Below are 7,870 nucleotides of genomic sequence, written 5' to 3'. Positions count from 1 at the left end.
GAGCTGACGCTGCAGGTGGGACGCATGGGAGCCCCACGTCCTGTCGAGCGCAACTTATCCGCCGAGCTCGACGAAGGTGCGGACGATGAAGAAGATGAAGAAGAACATGGCGTCGCTCAAGGGGACCGTCCGCCCCTTATTCCGAAAGCGACGAGGAACGCCGATACGCCGAGCGCCAATAAAGTGTTGGCTCGACTCGGCGAGGAGATGAGAACGAGATCGGAACGGATGATGATGTTCGCGCCTGTGGCGATGGCGCAAGCGAAGTGGCCGATGTTGGGTCCCGAGCTAACTCAACCGGTGCGTGCAGCCAACATCAATCAGTTGGTGGAAGAATCTGTGTTGCTGCTGAAGGCGATGGGCTATCGGTGCAACAGCCGACCAAACAGCCTCATCCTGTCCGACTGGAGTCTGACCCGTGGCGGAGCTGAGCTGTGGCAATGGAAGAAGAAGTTGAGAGTGGCGTTTGGATTGGAGAAGGCCCTGGTGGAACGAAGAAGGTGTACAGCCGAGTAGCCGAATTCAAAACACTCGGCGAAGACCCAAGCAAAATTCCTTTGCCGAAGACCCCGGAGACGAAGAGACGTGAAGTGTTCCGCGCTACGCAAGGCACTCCATACTTCGAGGCCTCCCACATGCTGACCCCGATGAAGCTCAACCCGACTCAGCGAGCGCCGAGTCGTGGACAGCGGAATGCAGGTCGTTACCGCGAATTACATGACGCTGCAGACGAAGCTGAGGCTTACGAGGGGGACGAGGAGGACGATGACGCCTTCGATGTGATAGGAAACCGTGAAGAAACCGTGAAGGACTACATCCGAAACTAGAGCTTCGACGCGGCAGAAGAAGACTCGACGCAGTACCTAGAGGTCCAAACCCACGCCTCACTCGACAAAATCGCTGTGTTCAAAGAGAAGCGCTACCGCTCTGATGCATCGCTCCAGTGGCTCCAGCGTTTCAGCTACGAGATGAAGAGCACCAGGATGCCCCAAAGTGCCTGGTGCGAACCCTTCTCGCTATGCTTGGGACGCGGGGCGAGGAGTTGGTATAGGCAGCTGCCGAAGAAGACTCAGCGACGCTGGAAACTACTCAGCGAGGCGTTCCTGGACTATTATAGCTCACAGTTTGACCAATCCGCCCGCACTCGTTACTACTCGGCGAGACGTAAGGTCAACGAGCCGATCTGCGACTTCCTGATCCGACTCAATGGGTATGATCGAACAGCCAAGATCCAGTACGAGAAAGGTGGCGCCGACGCAGCTGACCATGTTGAGCACTTCTTGCTGCATTGTGGTGATGACGATGTGATGGATTTTATGTACCCCTTGCAGTTGGGAGACATCAGTAAGGTGGAGCAGATAATCAATCGTCGGATCCTCGGCGAATAGCGCAAGAAGCAACGCGACCGACTCGTGATTGCACGAGGCCGAGACGATAAGCGGAAGGATCCAAGTCGTCGAGATGACGCCGAGACGGACGTCGAGATGAAAAGCGCAGTCGCAAAGAAGAAAACCGCGACCTCCGAGTCACTGTCGTTGACGCTGACGCTGACGGGGAGGAACTCCTCTATCAGAGCCCGCCGGGTCCGTACAACTCCGAAGACGAATGGGATGGTGAGGACCAGTCCGGAGGTTACAACTCAGCGGAAGACGACGACTACATAGACGCCGGCGTTACCAATGATAAGGGAAATACACCGGACCGCCGAGAGAACTCGGTGGGAGACCAGAATGGTTCGAATCGAAGTTGGGGGAACTCGGCGAACCGACCTCCGCGACCGTACAACCAACGAGAACAGTCGAACCGTGGAGATGGATCACGCGCCAACTCACAGCGTGGACCATGTGCAGCTTGTGGAAGAACGGGGCACTCGGCTCACTACTGTCGGCGGCGCTGCAAATTCTGCAGACAAGTCCATGAAGTCGGCCAGTGCGAACTGTTTCGTCAATACGAGAAGCTGGCTGCGCTCGTGAAGAGCTCGGTCGACAAGTCGCAAGTGCCAGAAGACCTGCAAAACCTTTACACGCCGAGTGATTTAACCTCGGCGGCCCGCCAACACTGACTGGGTTGGAATATGCCGGGCTGCCACAGTCAGCTGAACCTGCGGTTGAGGCGAACTTCTTGTTTGCCTTTGTAGGCAAAGCAGGACGGTCCGAGGGGCGAAGCGGGGATGGCAATTGGATGTGTGAAATCGACGGAATTGAACGTGAGCTCGGTGAGTTAGATAATAACCACCGAGTGATTGCAAGTGTAACTCGGCAGTCAGACCAGGCTGTGCATCGTACCAGAATCATGAAGCTGCTTCCGGGAGAACGGCTGGGATGGTGGTCAGCACAGACGTTTAATCGCCGAGTTAGAATGAGAGCTCTCGTGTTGGGGGCAGGGAGCGACCGAAGGACCAAGATACTATTGGACACCGGAGCAAATGTCTCGGCAATTAGTGAGTACTTCGCGAAGAAACTGCGTCTCAAAAGAGTGGCCAGCCGATATAAGCGGATCGACATACAAGGAATAAGTAAAGTCAGTATGGTGACAACGTCACGAGCAGTTGTGAAGGTGACACTCGGCTGGGAAGTGGCATACGAGTTTGAAGTATGGATAATGCCTCATCATGCCGGAGTCGATTTGATTCTCGGCACTGACTTCATGATCCCAGCTGGGATCCGTCTGGATCTGTACAACTCGGCGGTCAAGCTACCCGATGAGATGGTGATCCCACTCATCCGATCAAGTAATGCGCCGACAAAGACCGAGTTCGGGCCAAATGTCCCATGTGGGCCACCAGACGGGTTAACAATCGAAAGTCGAATGACCGCTGAGTTCAAATTGCGCAGGCGGCAACCCAGTGAGTCGACGCATGACTTGTGGGTGCGACGGACGAAGGGTTGGATTCCCACGGTTGTTTTTAATCGCCGAGGAAGACCAACCCATGTATTAATTACACATGTACGACCCAAGTCAGTCTGGTACCTCACTTTTCTGTGATAAAATGGCAACCACACGGAGTACTGGCCAATGAGGGATATGTCCGCGTGAACTCGGCAAAATACCGTGACTGGCAGATATTGGCATTTGAGTCAGCGATGGACGAAGATTTGCTGCAGAAGGAACAGCGACTGTACGAAGACTGGTTGTCACACCAGCCGCCAGCTATGGAAAGACGAAAATACCCTATTCCGACGGCGGTGAAAAAACGACCCCCTCCGGTGGAAAATGAGCCAGAGTTAACATGCGCCGAACGCTGGAGAAGGATCGAAGTTGATACAGAAGCCGACGAAGACGAGAGGCGTCGCGGTAACGCCGAAGTCATATCGACTTCAGGGGTGACCAGGAGTGACCCGGCTATAAACTCAGCGTTCAAGCGGGAAGATGTCCGAGCGGATTGTACGTCGGTGCTACACGATGAACAAGATGTCTTCTATCATCTGGCCAAGGTTGAAGACGATGGCGCCATTTCTGACGTCAGCACGAACTCAGCGGCTGAAGGAACAAGTGCTGTAAGGACGAAGGAAGAAGCGTCGGCGACTGAAGACTCAGCTATAACGGAAGGAGACCCTGAAGAACGCTCGGAACAAGTCCTACGTGACGCCCAACCCGCTATTGACGACCGAGCCAAGTTTGGAGTCATTGGACCAAGTATTGTGGGCGAGGTGAACTCAGCTATGAGCACCCTGACCACTATAAGTGCTGGGATTAACCATGTGGTGACGGCGAGCTCGGCGCTCGAAGATTCAGCCGCAAGAAATGACTTGGGAGCTGTTCCGGCGTGCCATAGGACGGCCGACTACGTGAAGGACGAGTGTGGACGCGTGGATGTCTGTCCTGCCGTCGCAGCAGACTCAGCGGTACAGCGCCCTAGCGTGACGACTGCAAATTCCAATCTGGAGGTATTACTTTCAAGAGATGTTGAGGCTAACAGCGAAGGGCTGAGCTGGACGGTGAAGACAAGTGACCACAGTGATGAAGGTGAGGCACGAGCCGAGTATGGATTCGATGGGCTAAGTCCTGCAGCCGTGGTGAACTCAGCGATGGGTACGCCAAAAGCCTGCATTATCCAGTCGGCGGCGGTGGACTCGGCGTCAGCGGATCTAAACACTGAGAGTGATTCGGACGTGGCCACAGCATGTCGTCAACATGTCAGCTACCCCAGAGACGCGTTTGCACGCACGGAAGTTAGCTCTGCCGTCGCAGTTAACTCAGCGGGTCAGCACTCCAACGCGACAAAGGACTATGATAGTCGGGAGGTATTACTACATGAAGGAATAAAGCCCAACGACGACCCAGCTACGGCGGACTCAGCGTTGGAGACTATGGAGGCTGAAAACGGTTCGGATGTGGTTAGACGGCACGACGATGGTACCATCTACCTCGGAGACAAGGTTGAACATGCAGAAGTCAGATTGGCCATCGTAGTGAACTCAGCGGATACGGGCCTTGACGTGGACGACAACTATGATTTATCAGAGGTATTACTGTTGGGAGGTATTGTAACTGAGATCGGAGTAACGAACTCAGCGACGACGGTGTTCGACCCCGGCGGAATTGGCTACGGTTTAAAAAAAGCTGAAGATGATGAATGCAACTCGACGAGAGACCCAACAGAACCCCTAATACAACACTACGTGGCTATCGCAACGACCGAAGACGAGAAAGAGGATGATGAGGACGACAGTAAGACCGATATCTTTGAGCGGAGTGGGACAGATCTGGAGTTGACAGACTACGCTCACGAATTGGCTTTCCTTCCCGACCTCACTGAAGTTGGGTCTACAGTACTCGACTATGGTGCTCCAAACGTCAAGTCAGGTAGTCATACGCCAGCACAGTCGGCTAGGTTGGTGACAAAGCTGAAAAAACACGAAGGAATAATGATTATAAGTGGTAATGCCCTGCCGCCTCCAGCGTACGGAGCATTGTGCGACATTGACGTTCAAGGACACGCACCTATCAAGCAGAAGCTCGGTGGATACCTCTCCGCCACTTGAGCAAACTGTACGAGCTGTTGAAAGGGCTGCTTCGAGCTGGGTTGATATCATTTTCGGGTAGCCGTTGGGCCTCACCAGTGGTGATAGTGCTCAAGAAAAATGGTGTGGATATTTGGCTGTGCATTGACTATCAACTAGTTAATGCGATTACGACGCCGATGGAATACGCTATGCCACTAGTCGATGACCTGCTCACCGAATTGAAGAGTTACCTGTGGTTTTGTTCGCTTGATGCTGCGAGCGGATTCTGGGCAGTATTGATGACCCGTCGAGCTCGGCAGATCTCAGCGTTCGTCTGTGCACTTGGACACTTTGAATGGTTACGAATGCCGTTTGGATTGAAGAATGCGCCTAGGATTTACCAACGACTCATCGACAATGATTTATGGGGGTACGTCAAACCGAATGGAGGATGGAAGTCGTTCGCTGGACGAATGGCTAACGCTGAAGCCGAGTCGGGAGCTCGGCGATTCAACGCTAGGACAGCTGATGAAGTTCGAAGCGGGCCACCAATCACAAGCTGACTGCGATCCGGTCCAAGACCTGGTCAACGGACCGGACGGCGACATGTTCGCTAATGACGAACCAGACCCGTCTTATTTGATCCCGGTGTTCAAGCGGAGGTCGTTTGTCGATGATATCTGTTTCGGAGGGGAGACGTTCGACGCCTGCTTGGAGACACTGGACCGACAACTAGCCCGGTTCACAGAATGTCGAATTAGCATCAGCTTTACCAAGAGTATCTTTGTCCAACCCAAGGTTGATTTCCTGTCGCACGAGATTACGCTGAGTGGCATACGCGCTGATGCGAAGAAGATAGCCGCGATCGCCGAGCTCTCCTTCCCGAAATCAAAGAAGGGGATGCAAGCCTTCCTCGGTGCACTTAACTATTACGGCCGATTCATCCAGAACTTGGCTGTTTATGGAGCGGTACTCTATCAACTAAAGGATACGGACTTTGGTTCTGGGGGTGACTTGGCGTCAGTAAAAGCGTCATTCGCCGAGCTCAAAAGACGGGTAGCAGAAGCTCCAATTCTGCGTCATTTCGACTCGGCGAAAGAAGTACACATAATGTTGTACGCCAATGAGTGGGCACTGAGCAGTACATTGATGCAGCCGCACGACGACAAGCTGCACCCAGTTCGCTTCTGCGGACGCGTGCTAAAGGATAATGAACTCGGCTATCATCCGCTGAGAAAGAAGTGGTCGCACTATTACAATTACTCGAAGTGTGCTATACTCGCTTGGCGGGGAAGACGCTGCACATCTACACTCGTTTCTCAACGCTAGAATGAGTGTTTAAGTCAAAGTCGCTGTACGGCCGCGCAGTCAGTTTCGCAGTTATGTTGTCGCCCTACGATTTGAAGGTGAAGCGAGTACGTGAACGTGATGTAGACTTCGCCCAGTTGCTCCAGGCGTCGAAAACCCCGTTTATCGGACTCGACGATTCCTTGAAGCACCTTGCGCCTCCCTCCAAGAACTCGGCGACACCCAGCGCTGCTATACGCCCGAATACCAGCTGACTTTGCGGGATGTGTGCTGTCATTTGATGGCTCAGCGAATACAGCTAAATACGGCGGGTATGGAAGCTGTTCGTGGATACTGTGGCGTCTTCCGAATTGGGACATTGAGATTGCTGCGAGTGCGTACCTGTCGTCCACCACAGTCAACATCGCCGAGTACACCGGCATGAACAATGGAGTCTTGGCGGCGATTGACCGAGGGATAACTGACCTGATTATCGTGGGAGACTCCCGGCTTGCAATCCAGCAATCCATGGGGGTGATAGCATGCAAGCAGAAGACGTTGCAAGTGGAGTTAGCACGACACAAGGATCTCACTAAGCGACTCAACTCGGTCCAGTATCGACACATAGCGCGACTCTATAACGCAGCGGCTGATTCTCTCGCTACAGAAGCACTCGAAGCAAAAGCTGGACGAGTAATTATCGGGACGGATAGGAAAGCAGAACTGAGAATGATTAACCGAGTAGCCGAAGAACTGTACGCCATAGACAACCCAGCGGAAACCCCGACTGTCACGGCAGTCACTCGTTGCCGAGTACGCCGAGTTCACTTTGAGGATGAGCTGGATGAAGACTCGGCTGGATCAAGAGGAGGAAGTCAGGATCACGAAGCCATATCAACAAAACCTAGAGAATCCGCGTTTGAAAGCAGTGGAGATGAATTCGAACAAGTCATCAGGGCGTCGACTCGGCGGACTAACCGCACGACCCCGAATGTTGAAACAGGGTCGCAGATGGTGCCAGCCCAGACGGCTCAGAATGTCAACAACAGTGATCCAGTGACAGTACAGACTGAGCGGAGACGACGAATCGCGAAGGCACAAGACTAAGAACTCAGGTGGGCCGATCTGAGGGCGTACCTGAGAGGTGAATTTGAGGACCTTACACACCGTCGAGCTCAGAATGCCGGCAAAGTCGCAAAAGTCTTTGTACTCAGCGAAGACGGCCTGTTATACCGCCGAGATGAAGCCCGTCGACTGGGCGAACTCGGCGAACCGAACCTCTCATTGAGATTGGTGATTCCGTCAACTATGGTCGACGAGATACTTCATAACTGTCACAACTCGATCGAAGGGGGGCATCAAGGCATCGTCAGAACTTATCACCGAGTCAAGGCCGACTTCTACTGGATTGTCTTTACGCCGACGTGGTAAAACATGTTAGGGCCTGCGAGGACTGCAGTACCAGTAAAAGCAAGCCACAGTTGAGAGGTTACGCACCGGGAAATGTGGTGTCAGACCATCCATTCCAAGTCGTGTCAATGGATTTCGTGATGCCCCTATCTCGAACTCAGCGGGGCAATACTGCATTGCTGTTGTTCCAGGACCACTTCACGGGGTTCGTTATCGCTAAGGCTATG

This window comes from Phytophthora infestans, genomic scaffold (genome assembly GCF_000142945.1).
Source record: "Phytophthora infestans T30-4 supercont1.93 genomic scaffold, whole genome shotgun sequence".
NCBI classification, from domain to species: Eukaryota; Oomycota; class Peronosporomycetes; order Peronosporales; family Peronosporaceae; genus Phytophthora; species Phytophthora infestans.
The sequence above is the reverse complement of the archived record's forward strand: the minus strand, read 5'-3'. Positions refer to the sequence as shown.